This window comes from Fukomys damarensis, unplaced genomic scaffold, assembly GCF_012274545.1.
Source record: "Fukomys damarensis isolate Sample0158 unplaced genomic scaffold, DMR_v1.0_HiC HiC_scaffold_33, whole genome shotgun sequence".
NCBI classification, from domain to species: Eukaryota; Metazoa; Chordata; class Mammalia; order Rodentia; family Bathyergidae; genus Fukomys; species Fukomys damarensis.
In genome coordinates, this window is record NW_022900945.1 from 40,965,243 (window position 1) to 40,982,555 (window position 17,313).

The 17,313-nt window shown below is 43.0% G+C and overlaps 1 pseudogene; it reads right to left on the reverse strand.

The window, feature by feature from the left end:
* Nucleotides 1-4,360: 4,360 nt before the first annotated feature.
* LOC117283992 lies at nt 4,361-5,326 on the reverse strand (annotated as a pseudogene).
* Between the last annotated feature and the right edge of the window lie 11,987 nt (nt 5,327-17,313).

Genomic DNA, 17,313 nt, shown 5'->3' on the forward strand with positions numbered 1-17,313 from the left:
AGGATGACCACAACTCTTTCTGTCCCTTATATCTTATCCAGGCTACTTGGGCTGGGTAGCACTCACACCCTTAATCCTAGTGCCCTTGATCCTTGCCTAGCATTGTACCATGAATCAATCTGAGAGTCACACAGTCTAGATCCAGATACTGCTGAAAGAGCCCCACCTATGACTGCTTGAGGCTTTTGGGGGACATCTAAACATAAGCCATAACATTTTGCCCAGGCCCCACAAAGACTCATGCACATCCCTTTATGCGAAAGGCATTTAGTCCATCTCTAAGAGTTGCTACAGTCCTAACAGTTGTATTGTTGAAAAGTCCAAGTCCAAAGTCTCCTCTGAGATTTAAGGCAAATTCTTAGCTGCAGGAACCCATACAAATGAAAACAAAGTTAAACACTTGCAACATTCAATGGCACAAGATAGACATTTCCATTCCAAAAGTTTCCAACAAGGGGATAGCAAGGAATAGGAACAAGACAAGACCAAAACCCAGCGGGGCAAACATTAAGCCTCACAGTTCTACTTCCAGCATCCCTGGTAACCTGTGGCAAGTTGTGACCTCCAAAGGGCTTGGGTGGCTCTGTCACTATGGCACAGTCAGTGGTTATAACTCCCATGGCTTCTCTCTGGGGCTGGCTCTGCTCTCTCCTTGCAGTTTTCCTCAGATGACCCAGGTTCCTGACCTCCAAATTTCTGGGGTCTCTATTGTACCTTTCGCCTCACACTCACAGCTTCACCTACTACCCTTTCAGGGGCACACTGCCCAGCCTCCCAGGCTTTCTTCTGAAATCTAGGTGGAAGCCTGACCCCACAACTCTTGCATTCTGTATGCACCTAAAACCAGCACCATGTGGATGATGCCAAGGTCTTCTGCCAGCTGGAGCAGTAGCCAGGCTTCCTTCTCTCTTGGCTGTAGAGGTCAAGTGCCTAGGAACCAAATCCCCAGGAAAACTTCTCCAGGGTACCACCATTCTGGAAACTGGCCCTCTGGGGCTCTCTTCTTAAAGCAGTCTTTTGCCTTTGCAACTCTAGGCTGCAAAGGCTGGAGTTCTATTGGTTCTTGTAATGTCCTCAGGCCATCTTTTCTATTGTCTTCTGAAACACTTGGCTTTTTCTTGCTAGTCTCTTCAGCAACCAATTTCTCCTCTGTTCCATCTTTGTAGGCTGCAAGTTTACTGGAGCTTCTTTTTTAGCTAAACTCTCAAAATTTTGAATCACTCTGCTGGGCTCTCTGCTCTTGATTCTCAGCATAAATCTGGCTAAAAGCCCCCCACAGTAGCCATGCCACCACCTCAACATTAGACTGCCTGGAAATTTCTTCTGCAAGGTTAGTCTGCAACCCTTATTATCAGTCTCAGGCAAAGTCTCTGGACAGGAGCAAAATGCAGACAAACTTTCTGCCAAGACATAACATACATTGTCTGGAGTCCAACAGCCAGTGCAGTCCTTCTTCCCGCTGGAAACCTCCTGAGCCCAGTCTTCACTGGCAGCATATCTATCAGCATTCTGGTCCTCTGAGCTCTGATCAGAATCTCTCATCAAATACAGCCTAAGGCATTCTAATTCTACTTTTCAGCTGGCATCTCCAACCCTTTCTTAACTCTTCCCCTTCCCACAAGCCAGCTCCAAAGGCTCCTAAATCACATGGTAGGGTATAGTCACAGCAACGACCCCGCTTCTCTGGTACCAAATTCTGTCTTAGTTACTTTTCTCCCATTGCTGACATAAAATACTCAACATGCAAAGTTAAAGGGGAAAAGGTTTATTTAGCTCACAGATTGTAGCGGTTTCAGTTCATAATGGGCTGGCTCCAAGACAGGGTGGCATGGCACACAGCATCTAATAGGAGATCAGTTTAGAGTGGGCAGAAGACAGCAAAGCAGCAAGGGACCACTGTAGCACTTTCTGTCCCTTATATCTTATCCAGGCTACTCAGGACGGGTAGCACTCACACCCTTAATCCTAGTGCCCTTGAGCCTAGCATTGCACCATGACTCAATCCGAGAGTTACACACACACACACACACACACACTCTAGATCTAGGCACAGCTGAAAGAGCCCCACCTATGACTGCTTGAGGCTTTGAGGGGACATCTAGACACAAGCCATAACACAGTGCTTAAGAAATTTTGAAAAGATTTCCTGAAAGGAGGGCACATTTTAATTTGCCTATTATTTATTTCTAATAAGTTGTATTTTTAAAAGAAAAATTCTGATTTAATTTTATGTAGAGTTTCTGTGAATTTTCCTTGAAGGTGTTAGATATTAGCTGCAGAGCTTAAAGGGATTATGGAATCCAGCCCAGAGGTCATCATCGATAAGCTCTTGGCCAGAATGACCAATATATGTTGATTACCCGGCCGAGTATTTCTTTAAACAATGAAAACTGGCCCACATTGTTGGAACTAAGCACATGAATATCAAGTGTATCAGGCAGCACTGAATGAATTTCTGCAGTCACCAATGGCTACAATCCCTTGCTTCAGACCACTGCCCAGTGTCCCTAATCCCAACCACTTCCTCTTGCTTTTCAGAAATCCATGTCACCCTTCAGATGATCCTCAGGGGGGCCTGCCTTGGGAGCCTGCTGGTGCAGCCCTTGCCCTGCCTCTGAGAGGTGCTCTCCTCCTCTGAAAGGCCCTGTTCTCTGGGCTCCACCTTCCCAGCTCCTCAGTGTCCTTGTCCTGGCTAGCAAGACCTCCTTGTCTTGTGCTTGACTCTCTACCTCCATTCCTTTCAGGGTATAAAGACATAAGGATGTGTTTCACTTTCCTGAAGTTCCCATCTGACTTCTTGTCTCTAACAGCTAACTACAGTGAACTTGAAGGACTCTTTTTCACAGGACCTGTGGCATGATCTCTTTTTTTTTTTCCAATAAAGAAGGGACCAGATGAAAAGGATGAAAAGGAATGTACAATACGTGTACTATGTCTTTCAAAATTATTATTTTAATTTATGCTACTTTTAAAAAAGTTTCCTCCTGATGGAATCTATATTTCTTTTGAAATTCAAGGTGTATATAATTAAAAATAGCAAACCCTTTAGGGTTAGAACAATACCAGTTCAGAGGTCCAGGAGCTGTGCGAGGGCATGGCTCTATTGCATCTCTGTGGACAAATCTGCAGGGAAAGTAACTTGAGGTCAGAGGCTGCTTCCTGAGCCTGGTCATAGTGTCTGGAGGCCTGAGCCTGGAGGCTGATCCTGTCTGAATTGGTGGGGGGCATATGCAACAGGGACTACACTATGCTAGCTACCGGGAAGTGGTCTCTGAACTGACCATCTGATTTCTATTAATTATTGTGGATAAATTTCGATTTATTGTTATGGATAATTATTTTGGTGCACTAGTCTCAGGCCGAGGCACCCCTTATAGGCCTCACCCAGGAACTCTAACTCTAGGGGTGAAGACTGAGCAACGCCAGGAAGGGAAGGAAGGGAAAGAAGAGACAACCACACTGATTTCAACAGCCAGCTGTAGCCAAGGGCAGTTGTCAGCTCCTAGAGGACCCAGCTAGTTGGGTAAGGGAGCCACTGCCCAGGCCGGAGAGCAGAAGAACCCAGCTAGTCCTACTTTGGCTTCTGGGCGCCCAAACCTGGCTCCTGGAATCCTCCCGCCTAAGACAGCAATAATTCCTGCTTTTCCTAGTGACCTTGGCTCAAGCTAGGGCGCCCCGGGTTGGCTGGAATTGAGGGCAAAAATTTTACCCCCTTTTCCAAGTCAGTCCCTTTAATTTTAACAATGGTAGTAGAAAAAGGAAATGTCCATAACTTAAAGGAACTCCCATAACTAACTCAAAGTCAAGTTTAAAAAAATCCTTTCCACTTAAAGAAAGAAGGCACCATAAAAAATTTCAGGAATTGTTTATAGAAGTGTGTTCAATATACTCTGACCCTTTTGATTTTAATATTTGAATCCAAATCTGTCACATATTTAACAACTCATTTGTTTACAACAAAAGAAAATATATTTTATTTTCCCAAGTATATTAAACCGTTTGTCTTTCATCAGTTAGAAACTCAACTGGCTTTAACTAAATGCTAATGAAGAGGAACATAGATTATACAAATTCTTTTACATTAAAACAAATTACATAGACGTGTATACAAGCAAGCCAAATATATATGCACATATGCTACTTATACAACAAAGTCTGAGGAATTTAAACTCCTGGATCACATAATACCTTAGCTAAACTTTTTACCCATAGAATAATTCCTTGGGAGTAGATATCAGATGAAATAAAAACTTTTGTTAGAGAATTTAGGCCCTTTAATTAATGTTATTTTCTTCTTGGGTTTTCTCTCAAAAGATAAGTTGTTTACTTTTTGTATTTATAAACATCAGACTTTCAAGCCGTTTCACTACAGTTTTCTGAAAAAAAATTCATTTCTTCAGGTCTTTACACATACCTGGCTGGGAGAGGCATTAGCTAGGAGCTTTTCTGTTTCTTCCTTCAAAACAAACCCAGCAGGCCCTGGGTGTTCCTGTACCAGGGACCTCACAGCACGGCTACACAGTGAAGGCTGGTATTTTCCCTCCAACCCCAGGAACCCAGAAGAGGCTCTAGGGCATTCCTGCTACCATCTGAACTGACAATTTGATTCCAGAATACTCTCTAGCTTTCAAATCAAACAAATTTCTCCCATATATTATCTTTTGGTACAACTCCTGCAGTTTGTTCTGATGAAAACAATTCCTAAGGCATAGGACAGATGTGTCTTGTTGATTGTGGGACTGAATTAATAGCTACCAGGTTTTAGCACTTGACAGTAATTCTGAATAAATATTTCTAGATATACCACATGGTCTGCAACTTCAAAAGCTACAAAGCTATCAGATGTTCCTGCAATCTCTTCCACAACTCCCTTCAGGCAACACACTCTGTACTCTGTATTTCTCTTATCCAGGAATTGATCAAATGATTCATGGCACTGAGCTGTTAAATGTTCTTATCCACAAGACTAATTCAGTAGTGGAAGCCTCAAGCTGCCCTAGAGGATAAAGGCATAAAAAAAAAAACCTGTTACCTTCAGTTAGCAATCCACCATCACAGCCAATATGGAGAATCCTGATCCCAGAAAAAGGCTTTCCATGCTGGTGGTGATTAGCAACAACTTTCACAAGGTGTTGTGCAATGGAAATGGTACTTTTAGTTCATTCATAGAATGAAGGAGTGCACACCTCCCCACTTGTGAGCCAGAGCCAGGAAGAGTTTTACTTCACTGCTGTTGGTTGTGGTTTGTGAAACACACGGTAATTTTGACCAAGGAGATCCATAGATTTGCAATCTATTCAAATAGGAAAAGGTCATTCTATAGCAGCGGCGGCGAACCTTTTAGAGCTTTCAATGATACAACCAGCCTGCTGCAGCACACAGACCGTGGGTTTGCCACCACTGTGATTTAAACCACATGGTTCTGTACTAGTTAAAACTGTGGTTTAATCAATTGAGTCCAACACAGTTTATTCTCTGAATAAATTGTCCAAGAGTTTAAATAATGGATGTTCTATGTGCATGTCTTAACACATCTAAGCACTCTTGAGAGACTACTGGAGGAGCTTAGGGACAGACTAGCATTTCTTACCCTCATCTTACTGACAAGTTGGAGCACATGTTTTGTTGTTGTGTCTTGTTTTTAGTGTCCTGATTTTTACATTACTGTACAGGTAAACATTCTGAGATAGATAACTATGCTTTAAGTACTTTTTAGAGGTATACTTCTGTTTTTATAAGATGACTAAATTTGCAAGACACAGTAGATTTTAGTTGTCCCAAGTGTGTTACAGCCTGAATGATATCAAACGGCTGACCGGTCCACATAATTGTACTATCTTTAATTTATTCCTCTGCCAGGGAGCAGATTTTTAGCTGAGATGGTATGTTGATCAGTTTTATGTTACTGTAACTGTAAATTTGTATAAATCTGAGTTCTTTTGTCTCCCAAAATTGAAGAATGAATTCGAGGACAAAAAGAGTAATTTAAGAGGGTGTTTATTAGAAATAATAATAAGCAAAAGCTCTTGGTGGATACCATGAAGAGGGTGTTGCATCCATTCCGTCTGGGTCTAGGGTCCCCTGACTCACCCTAACTGGGCTTGTCTCTTTCTCTTACATAGAGGAAGGCCGATGCAAAGCAACTCCATTACAGGTATTGCAAGAGAAAGTGATACAAAGCAACTCCAGAGGAGTATGTGTGTGGGGGTCCAGAGCTGGAACACCTTCAAATTTGGGGCTATGGTCCTGTTTTATGGGATAGGAGCCCATTTCCACCACCTCTGAGGGTGACTACTTGACTGATTATTGGACTTGTTGCTAGGGGACTAGGTTTTGTGGACTAGGAGGATAATTTTTTTTGGGGGGAGTACCAGGGATCGAACTCAGGTCCTTGCGCTTGTGAGGTAATCACCAGAAACAATGAGCTAAATCCCTGGCCCAAAGAGGGTAATTTTGATTGAAGAAGTAACCTACTTAAAGGGGCACTTGGGTGGGTCCATGTCAGCTACATGGAAGGTATCAAGCTGCAGGCTTTTAGCTCAGTGCTGGCTGCCATCAAAAGGCTATTTCCTTTTTACTTCTTGAAGGGGTCTGGCTCCTCAGTCTAACGCTACCTAAGGTCCTGACTGTCCCTACAAGGTAAAAGTAGTCCTACATGATTTCTTTGTCTTGGCCTTACCTAGATGGCAGAGCACAAGGGCTTGTTTAAAAGAGCTCAAAAGAAAACTGGTCATCTTGCATCTATTTCTCTAGATCTGGTTGAAATCTGGGGTCTGGAGTCAACTGTTTAATCTGTTAACTAAATTAGCACTGTCCCTGGAGGGAAGAGTCTTTATCTCTATTCTCATCCCAACTTTCTATCCTCTGTTCCTGTATTTTCTGTTTCATTTCTCAGCTTAACTGGCTGCTTGCTTAACCAGCTTGTATTAGCTTTTTTATCTGACCCTATCCTTAGGCTCCATTAATCACCTACTTATAATAACTAGACTAAACTACTACATTCCCCTCTGAACAAGTGTTCCTAATTGCCCTTATGGGAGAAAGGGGGAAGACCAATTTGGCTGTTTCAAGCTGAGAAGGGTACACATAGGGGAGAGGGCATTCAGGGATTTTCTTCAGAGAACTAATCTAAGGAGGCCTAGGTAGAGGTTGAGTTGAGGTTCAGCAGCGATGGACTCGCTTTAAGGCGACAATCCAGTGGACCTTGGTAAAGCACAGTGGCATATTCATCATTGGTTCTATCTGCGTGACTGCTTGGAGTTTGACAGATTCCAGGCGAGAAGGGACAAGTTTTACCAAGAGATCAAGAATGTACAAACCAAACATGAGAACCAGAACAAAAAGGTGAAGGTGTGTTATTAGGGAAGCCAGGTGTACATGTTGTCCTTAAAGGACCCGAGTAGGCACTGTAAACAGCTGGGTCCTACACTTGCCTGCTCAAGAAGATTATCTATAAGTTTGATGTTTTCTTTTCTGATTTTAAGGTCTTCCTCGGCCTGATGTGTTATTTATCTAAAGTTGATGAGTTTTATTTATTAGTGAGCAAGCCCCTCCAGTTTCAGGCCAGTTTCAGGTGAGGATTCTGTGGTTTTGAAAGACTATTTGGCTAAGAAATTTATAGACTCTTATTGTGTCTCTGTAGCTGTCACAATGGCCTTTTATGAAACCTTGTTGAACCATAACAGTGATAAATTACTGGTTTAGCTGAAGACTTCTAAAAAGGGTCAGTATAGTGATCAGAATCCCCTTTTTATATCTAGCCTGTATTATTAATATCTATATCTATATGTCTACATATATTTATCTCTATCTCTATCTATATGTATCCTTTGGGCTATACTTTTGTGCTGGGTTTTGAAGACCAAATTAAAATGAGAAATATGGAGGTGTACTGGCCTTGTACTTGGGTACTCTACTCCCAGAACACCTATACCCTTCCCAGCCCAGGCAGCTCAGCCACCTTGAGGCTTACAGCTACTGAGAAGGTCCCCCAGCCCTGCACCAGTGCTACCCTGAACAGCCTGACTGTCCCTCGCTATTCCATCCCCACTGGGGACCCACCCCCATATCCCGAGATTGCTAGCCAGCTGGCCCGGGGGCGGAGCACTGTACAGAGACTGGATAGTAGCCTCATCTGTGCTTCCCTGTGGAGAAACAGCCATGAAGTTGCCATTAAAATGGCCCAGCTGGCCGACAGCTCCTAAGCCCCACTACAGCCCCCCGCAAAGCCCAGGGTGGCGCTGGTTCAGCTGTGGCACAGCTCCCAGCACGACCCCTACCAGCCCTGTGTACTTGCAGCCAATGTAGTGGTGCAGGGCCCAGCTCACAGCAGGGGGCCATCCTGGTGCTGTCAGCACCTCCCCACTGGCTTCCCAGTCCCCTTACAGTCTCCTGAGCCAGGCTGACAGCACCTGAGACCATACTATGTAAACTCAGCCTTCACAGAGGATGAGGCCCTGTCCTAGCACAGTCAGCTGGAGAAGCCCCTGAGGCACCCCACACTACCCGAAGCTGCTGCCACCTTGCAGTGGCCCCCCCCCTTTACCAGTGGGACCCTGTGCTGGGCGAGGCTGTTTGGGTTCCCCAGGAAAGGACAGCACAGCCTGCAGTGCCCAGCCCCCCCAGCCCTTTGAAACTGCCCCCTCTGATTCTAGGGCAGGGCCACACCTGCATGTGGCTTGCGTACATTTTTTTCTCTCCCAAGACTCCCACTAGCCCTACTGCCGCTTTCCAGACAGGCTATGGGATGGAGTGCCATGTCCAGGAAGCTATAACAAGCCCCCTTGCCAGTTTCTCCCTTATCTTCCACTTTTGCTCTTTCAAATAAACTTTGTCACCCATTATGCTTGTTTTGTTCAATTCATTGTTTGAGAAAAGAAGAACTTAGAAACCCCAGAGGTCCAGAAGGAGACTCCTGTACTCCCAAACCTGGTAACATTGTTTGGCTTACTCAGCCAGGAGACCAGGTAAGACCCAGTGGGCATACTGTTTTGCTTTTCTCTAAAGCTTGCTGAAGGCTCTCCCCGCCCTTCTTTCCCTTACTGTCTCCCCTAAGCTGGGTGTGCTGGGACTTTTTTCATAGGATGAAGTTTGTTGCTTTTCTGGCCATGGGTGATGGAAGAGGGGACTGTATGGCTTTTGTTTTTCTTCCAGGCACAATAAAGTTTTTTCTTGTGGTATGCCTTGCTGTCCGCTTGTTTGTTTGTACCCTTTTTGGAAATTATGCTGGTCTCTGCTTACCCTGGTTTGTAAATGTTTCTTCTTTCTTGGTTTGTGTTTTAGTCTGGGCCATTGCCACCAGGCTGTTCTCTGCAGAGAGCTGGAGATGGGCTTATGTCAACTGCCACCATCTTTATTTTCCCTTTTTCTTTTCTTTGTCTTATTTTTTTTTATTAACATGCCATATGAACTGAGCTTTCCATTAAAAAAAAAAATGCTCAAGGATTTCACTGGGGGAGGGTAATGCCTGTTCCCAGATGGCACTGGAGGCCTATTGTTGGGCAGCAAATGGAATCCCTCCAAGTGGCACTGGGTGGAACCAGTAGGCTGTGCCAGGGATGAGGCCCAGCAGGCTGGTACAGGCCAGGCTGCCGCAAGAAGTGAGCTGTGCCTGAGCCTCCCTGGTGGTGTGCTGGGTGTGGATGGGCCAAAGCCATCCACATACTCCTGTGCCTTGTGTGGCTTTAGCTGAGTTGGTTCCTCCCCATCTTAAAATTTGCCTGGAGCTATCGCTTCCTGACTGGATTTCTTCTTTACTTAAAAAGGAATAATTAAAAAAACCTATGCCTGATGACCTAAATAGAACAAATGAACAGTATTTAAAACTTAACTACTGAGTATATAAAACTTAACTGAGTATATAAAAGCAGAGCTGTCCTAGTTCTTAGAAAACAAAATTTGATTTCCAGCTCTACTGCCTTAAAAAAAGTACTAAAGTCTTTTTACTATCAAAATAAATGCAAGAGATTAGTTTTCCCAATTGGCTCCATTCTGCTTAAGTAGAGCCATCAAGAGGCTCAAAATCAAGTTGAGCCATCCACAGGCTCGACTGGGTGGCTACAGAATTTTCCTTGGGGGAAAAGTTCTGTCCTTTTCTCATAGGAGTCAAAGAACTAGGTAAGACTAGCCAGTGGCATAACCCCCTTCTTCCTAAGAAGTTAATATGTCCCCAAAATGGAGACAGAAGCCCTCAGGGACCTTTCTTCTATGCTTCTATGAACAGTGTCAGCATCACTCTCAAGGTTCAGACAAAGATGTCTGTCTAGTATGCATTTGGGTCTCAAAAGGGATGCTTTGTGGGGTCCATAGTATACATTTGGGTCTCAAAAGGGATGCTTTGTGGGGTCCATAGTATGCATTTGGGTCTCAAAAGGGATGCTTTGTGGGGTCCTCAAGTCTCCTCCTTCTGCATGGGCTTCCCTCAGGAGTCAAGACCTAGTTGTCTCCTTCTCTCTATAGCTTTTACACAAGCCAATGAGAAACCTCTTGGGCCTGCCACAACACGGATTTCACCATTTTTGCCACTATTCTGTATCCTTGGTGAGAGGGAAAGCTTTGATCCTGACAATTTAAAAGAGGAACAACTTCATCCACTATTGCCATATGGTTTGGGTTAAGTATGAACTTGGAGGTAGCAAGAGACAGATATGGGTTGTTACTTTTTTTTGTTGTTGTTTTGTTTTTTGTATTTTGAGACATGGCCTTGCTATGTAGTACAGGCTGGTCTTGAATTCACTATATAGCCTGGACTGGGCTATACAGTGATCCTCCTGCCTCAGCTTCCTGAGTGCTGGGATTACAGGCCAGGCAGCACCATGCCTGGCTAGGGTTGTTACTTTAAACAATGAAACTATTCTCCAGTCATAGCATTTCTGCTTAAAGCATACAAGGTGGAATGAAATCCCTTATGTACAGGTTTTTGTGACTCTTTATCAAGGGGAATGCTCAGGAACTATGATACTTAGAGTGGCCTCCAAGGAGGAAAAAGATATTCTGTATAACCCCATCCTGAGTCACCCAAACTTATCTCTTAAGGGAATGTGGGTCTTTCTGACCTGTTTGATGAGACTAGAAGGACCCCTTAACCTCCTCCCAGGACAGTAAATCAGGCCTATCTCCTGCAAGTAACTCGGGGAATTCCATTAGAGACTAGTACTTGAGAGGAACCCAGTGTTATTCAGTCCCCTCATCATACTTCTCAGACAGCTGTAAGTCCCACAAAGTACACACAGATAGCTTTAAGCCCCACAGATCAAACCTAAAGTGGTGGTTCTTACTACTCTAATTCACAACTTATTCTGCCCCTATGAGAGGCCCCAGGGTGGGTGGAAGGGAATACTTGAGTGTAGTTCCCTTTGTTCAGTAGCAGATGTCCATCAGTGTAAGGAATGACTAGGCCAACTGTCAGAGGACCCTAGTAAGTTTGCAGATGGGGTTTTCAAACTTTGACTCTTTTTATTTTGGGGGGTACCAAGGATTGAATTTGGGACCTTGTGCTTGTGAGATAGGCAGTGGCACCACTGAGCTAAATCCCTGGTTTCAAACTTTGACTCTTGCTTTTAGTTTATCATGGCAAGATGTCCAATTCATCCTGGTCACTTGCTGTATCCTAGATGAAAGACAAATGATCCTTTAGGAAAATAAAGCATGCCCTTACTCAGGGCCCAGCATTGGGAATACCTGACTGAAGAAAATCTTTCTTTCTCTATGTATCAGAAAAGAGTGTAGTTGCTTTTGGGGTCTTGACCCAAAGGCCAAGACAAGAACTCACCCAGTGGGATACTTTTCAAAAAAGTTAGATGGAGGCTGGGGATTTAGCTCAGTGGTTCTATTGCCTGCTTCTCAATCATAAGGTCCTGAGTTCGATCCCTGGTAACAACAACAAAAAAAAAGTTAGATGGAATAGCTGCTGGATGGCCACTCTTCCTGAGAGCAGCAGTAGCTACAGATGTGCTAAAATAGAAAGCTGCAAAGTAAATTTTGGGACAAAGTCTAGAAATCCAAACTCCCCATCAGGTCAGTTATTCTGGAGACAAAAGGTTACTTGTGGTTGACAGGGAAATAGCTAAGTACTAGGCCATGCTCTTAGACATTCCTATTATAAAAACTTGAACTACTATTAACCCTGCTTCTTTGGTACCTACAGGCCCAGAAGTTAGCCACTAAAAGTTAGAACAAGTGATCTCTCAGACCTATGCAAGCAGGCCAGACATCAGTGACCTGCTCCATCAAGATCCTGAGGAATCCAGGAGTGGTGGCACACACCTGTAATCCCAGCATTTGGGAGGCTGAGGCAGGAGGATCGCTGTGAGTTTGAGACAAGCCTGGGCTACATAGTGAGTTGTTCTAGGTCAGTCTCAACTACATAGTAAGACCCTGTCTGAAAAAACAAAAAAATAGATCCTGAGGAGATGTGGTTCACTGGTGAAGATATCTTTGTCCAAGAAGGACATCAAAAGACAAGTTATGCAGTTGTAAGTTCACAATAGATCACTGACACTAACCCCTTTCTCCCAGGAATCTTTGCTTGAAAGGCAGAGCTAATAGCTTTTGCTCAAGCATTGATATTAGGAAAAAGCAGAAATTTAAATAGCTATACAGACTCCAAATATGCCTTTCTGGTGCTACATGCTCATGCAGTACTCTAGTGAAGTACATGCTCATGCAGGAAAGGGGCAATCATCTATAAAGAATAGGCAGAAAATTCTACAACTCCTAGAGGCAGTACATCTTCCCAAGCAGGTTTCACTCATGCACTGTAAAGGGCACCAAAGAAACATGAGTGAAGTCTCCTTGGGAAATCAAAAGGCTGATCAGGATGCAATAAAGGGCAGCCTTGCAGACCCTAAAGGCTAATCTTATTTCCAATTCCTGAGGAAAGACTAAAAACAGTCTATACTCCCCAGGAAGATAAATGGGTCTCAGAATAAGGGGACTCTGGTGGTATTTAGAAAACAAATTGGTTCTTTTTCGAGGGACACAGTGGAAGGCTATAAAAACATTTCATGATTCTTTCCATATGGGAAGAGTTGCTACATTGGAAATGGTTATTTGAGTTTTCATAGGACTAGGGCTTGTGGAAACCACATAGCATGTCTGCAAAGCTTGTCCATTCTGTGCCTAGAATAACCTGGGCAAGCCAAACCACTTCCTTCATTAGAACCTGTACAGATGACAGGAGCAAACTCCGGGGAGGACTGGCAAGTAGGCTACCCATGTGCCACCATGTGAAGGATTTAAACAGATGTTTGTGCTAATGGTACCTTTACAAGCTGAATTGGTGCCTTTCCTGCATGTTCAGAAAAGGCTATCAGGGTGGTCGAGGTGGTTCTTAAGGAAATTATTCCAAGATTTGGACTACCCTAATCACTCCAGAGTGACAATGGACTATATTTTATCTCTCAAATAACTCAGGGGATGGCAAAAGCTTTAGGTGTCCACTTGGTGTCCTCAATATTCTGGGAAGGAAAAGAGAGCCAACCAGACCCTAAGCTCTGGCAAAACTTTGCCTTGATGAGAAATGTCTGAGTTCTGGCTCCAATTGCTGCCAAGAGCACTTATGAAGGTACATAACATGACCCAAACTGGGCTAACTTTGAGCCCATTTGAAATGGTATATGGAAGGCCATTTCTATCCTCTGATATGATAGTAGACTCAGAGATGACAAGACTGTTACAGTATCTCATTAATCTGGACCAAGTATAAGAGACTATCCAAATGTATTCAGAGTTCTGCCAGCTCCTGGGCCAGGGCGACCACCTACAGTCTGCCTTGGAGGCCAAGTGCTCATAAAAACTTGGAGAGAAGGGACACCCCCCATACACCAATTAATTAAAGCCAAAGTGTATGGGACCCTTTTCAGTGATCCTTGCCACACCCATTACAATAAAGGTGGCAGAGGTCGATAATTAGATTCATCTTTATAGAATAAAGCCAGTTCCACCTGAACTGTCTAAAGAACAAGATCACCCAGAGGGAGAAAGCTGTTCCTGTGAGCCTCTGGAAGACTTGAGATTTCTCTTTAAAAATTAAGACTCCGTTGCTGCTACAGACAAGTAAAAGGGTCTTGCTAAGGCTTTGGCTCTCAGACTCTTGATAATTTTTATGCTCTAACATATACTCGTCTCTGTAAGGAAGCATGGAAATCTGACCTGATCCTCCTATGTGGGCTAATAGTGAAGTTTCTTTCTCTCATCATACAGGCAGCTCAGTGGTCACTAACTCTTTTCCTGTTATTTTCTAACATGTTTTTCTTTTTTCAGCCCAGCTGGTGAGCCACAGGACTCCAATATAGTTGGAGACCACATAGTCTCCATTAGGTAGGGTCCATAGTTCCTTGCAACTCAAAGGAGCTATAGAAGACAGAGACCTCCATTCCCTCAACAGTTCATAAAGAATTATGGGGATTTGTGTCTCTTGGGGGGAAATGAGATAGGGGATAGGGCATGACTTAGACTGGCTAGGAAGAGAGGCATGGCAGGATCCTAGAATCTATGCAGCACTGCCTCTCAGGGCTCTGTATGTAGAAGTTCTTGCTGGTTCCCACAAGGCATAGATGGCATAAAAGGACTCAGACACCATGAAGAGCTCACTACCATGGCTTTCTTCATCATAGCCCACTGTGTGTTCCTCAGGGTGTTACTTTTTTACCTTCTTTTATTTGGACCAACTTCACTCTGCAGAGCCAGTTTCTCTATTACCTGTAACTTTTACTTTTTCAAATAAACTTTGTCACCATTTTTGCTTGTCTTGTCCAATTTACTGTTAAAGATGAGAAGAGCCTAGAAACCCCCTCCAGAAGGAGACCCTAGTACTCAAAAACCTAGTAACACTCATACTTATTTATCTTAACAATTATTTTAGAGGACTCGTGAGAACCAAGTTATAGCAGTGAACACTTTTAAGATACATATGTTATCTTTAACCAAGGAAAAGTTCTCAAGCTGTTATACACAGAATACAACAGACATTGCATTTATAAAATCAATTTTTTTTTGGTACTAGGGATTGGACTCAGCACATTGTTCTTGAGAGGCAGGCAGCAGAACCACTGAGCTAAATCCCCAGCCCTATAAAATCAATTTTTGATATTATCTTGATTGGATAACACTGATGGAAACATGTCACCAGCTTTGAAGGCATCTTTACCTTTGTCTTATTAACTAGTTTAAACTAGCTTACTATTAAGCCATGTGAACAATAAGTATTTGGGCAAATATTATGAGTGTCCACTTATCTAAAAACCTGCTAAATAGAACATATACCTAAAACTTAACACATGGAAGCACATATATTAACCAAATCATATACAACCTTTGTGCTATCAAACCTTAAGATTTTTACCTGTAAGCCACATATAAGCCCGAAGTCTATCAGTTTTCCCCCTCTATTTTGAGTGAGTTTAGTTATCCCCAAAACCTACATAATTAGTTTTTATGGAAAATCTCAAAAGAGCCAGAAGTCTATAAGGATGAATAATGACAACAACAACATTGTCAATAACAATAAAATGGTATGAGCTAAAAAAAAAAACAACTTTAATGAAGCAGCAGCAGTTATTAAAACAGATTGACAGGCAGACAAACTCACATGAAAACATATAGAACATGTAAAACAATTATGTTTAATCAGAGTGCATTCTAAATGTGTTGGCTATGTTGAATCATAATTTTACAGTTTTAGCTTTGTCACTATAAATAAATTAGTAAGAAACTTCCCTAAGGGTTATTATAGTTTTTAGATGAACCATAACCTAGATCTCTTGTAATATATTAACATCAATAAGAATCAAAAGGGGAAAGAGAAAAATCTTTTTACACCTATGAAAACGAAACATTTTAGAATGTTGGTGGTTTACCTTAATCTTTGGAATAGCTGCTACCACAATATAGGTCCCTGGGGCCTCTCTGTATTGCAGTCAATAAAATGAACTGCAGAAACTGCTCTTTTGATGGCCACTGCTGTTTTTATATAAATGTTCCCTCCAAAGGGACAGACCATTAAATGTATAGTGTTATAGTTTATGTGTTTTCCTTTGGCAACCACTTTTCCCATGTCTTGGGGGGTTCTTAGGGTATGGGTATAGAAAAAGACCAGGCAATGTTTCTTTTGTCTGAGGGTGACAAGAGTCCCAGTATTTTAGTACACATTCCAAGGAAGTGTGGAAAAGCCAACTTCATGTTTTCCATTCTGAAAAACAAGCAGAGGGTAGAATTCTTTTCACCTGCCTGTTTCATCCAATAGTGTTGGGGTTTCCCCCTTCTCAGATCCCTCCAGGGCCAGCAACAACCACTATGTGAGAAAGCGGCTTGGGCCAGAATGTCTCCTACCAGCATTCCATGTGCCTCTTTTCCTTCAATTCTCTTGGTTTATACGAAAGGAATTTCCAGCCGTCAGCATTTCTCAGTCTGGTGACATGCTGTACAGGGGAATTATGGCAAGAGAGAGGTAGTTCCTGGCTCTCCTTAATATCTGTTCTGCCTAAGCCACCATCAACTCACAGGAATCTCTGAAAACTGCTTTCTGTTTTACTAATTATCTGTACTGGAATGGCCCTACCTTAAAAACTAGTCAGTCCACTCTGCCCAAACGGTTTTACTGAGTGGGAGAAAGGAGAGAAGAGAGCAGCAAGTGCTATTTCCTGTTTCTCAGCTCTAGCCTAAAGGCAGAAAGACAGAAATTGGGACCAAAAACTTTCTCAAAGTGGGTCTGTCTGGTCTTTAGTAAAGCATGCCTCCAAAAAATAAAAAGAAAAGACAGAGAGTGGCAAGAGAAAGTTGGAGGTAAGAGTCATTTAGCAGTGAAAGAGGTCTGTCCTCATCATGCTTGTGGTGAGTTAATGGAGTAATTTGTCTAAGAGCTGTCATTCTCATCAGTCTTGGAAGACTGAAAGCATCAAGAGCTAAAATTGCTCTCTCACCACTGGAGGATCAAACCAGAAAGGAAACTGACAGCAGGCTTGACATTCCCTTCCATATACATAGGAGGGGGAATCAGGCCAGATTGCCGGTGTGAAATCTGTCCTCCATCATTTTTAGAGCAGCAATTGTGCTAGTCATCTTTAAGTGGCTGGGGGAGTCCAGCAAATTTACATGAGGCATATTATTCCCCAAGTCTACCCTACCCTAGAGAAATGACAGAAGAGACATCAGACTATAAAATGGAGAACACAAATCTTTACCTCCTAAATGGGATTATGATTTAGCAAGAACATATTGCAAGAGGGAAAGTTAATGAAACTCTCATTTGGGACTTACTTCCTAACAATCGCCAGTCTTGGTGGGACCTCCAGTGATGCAACTGTAATACTGTAT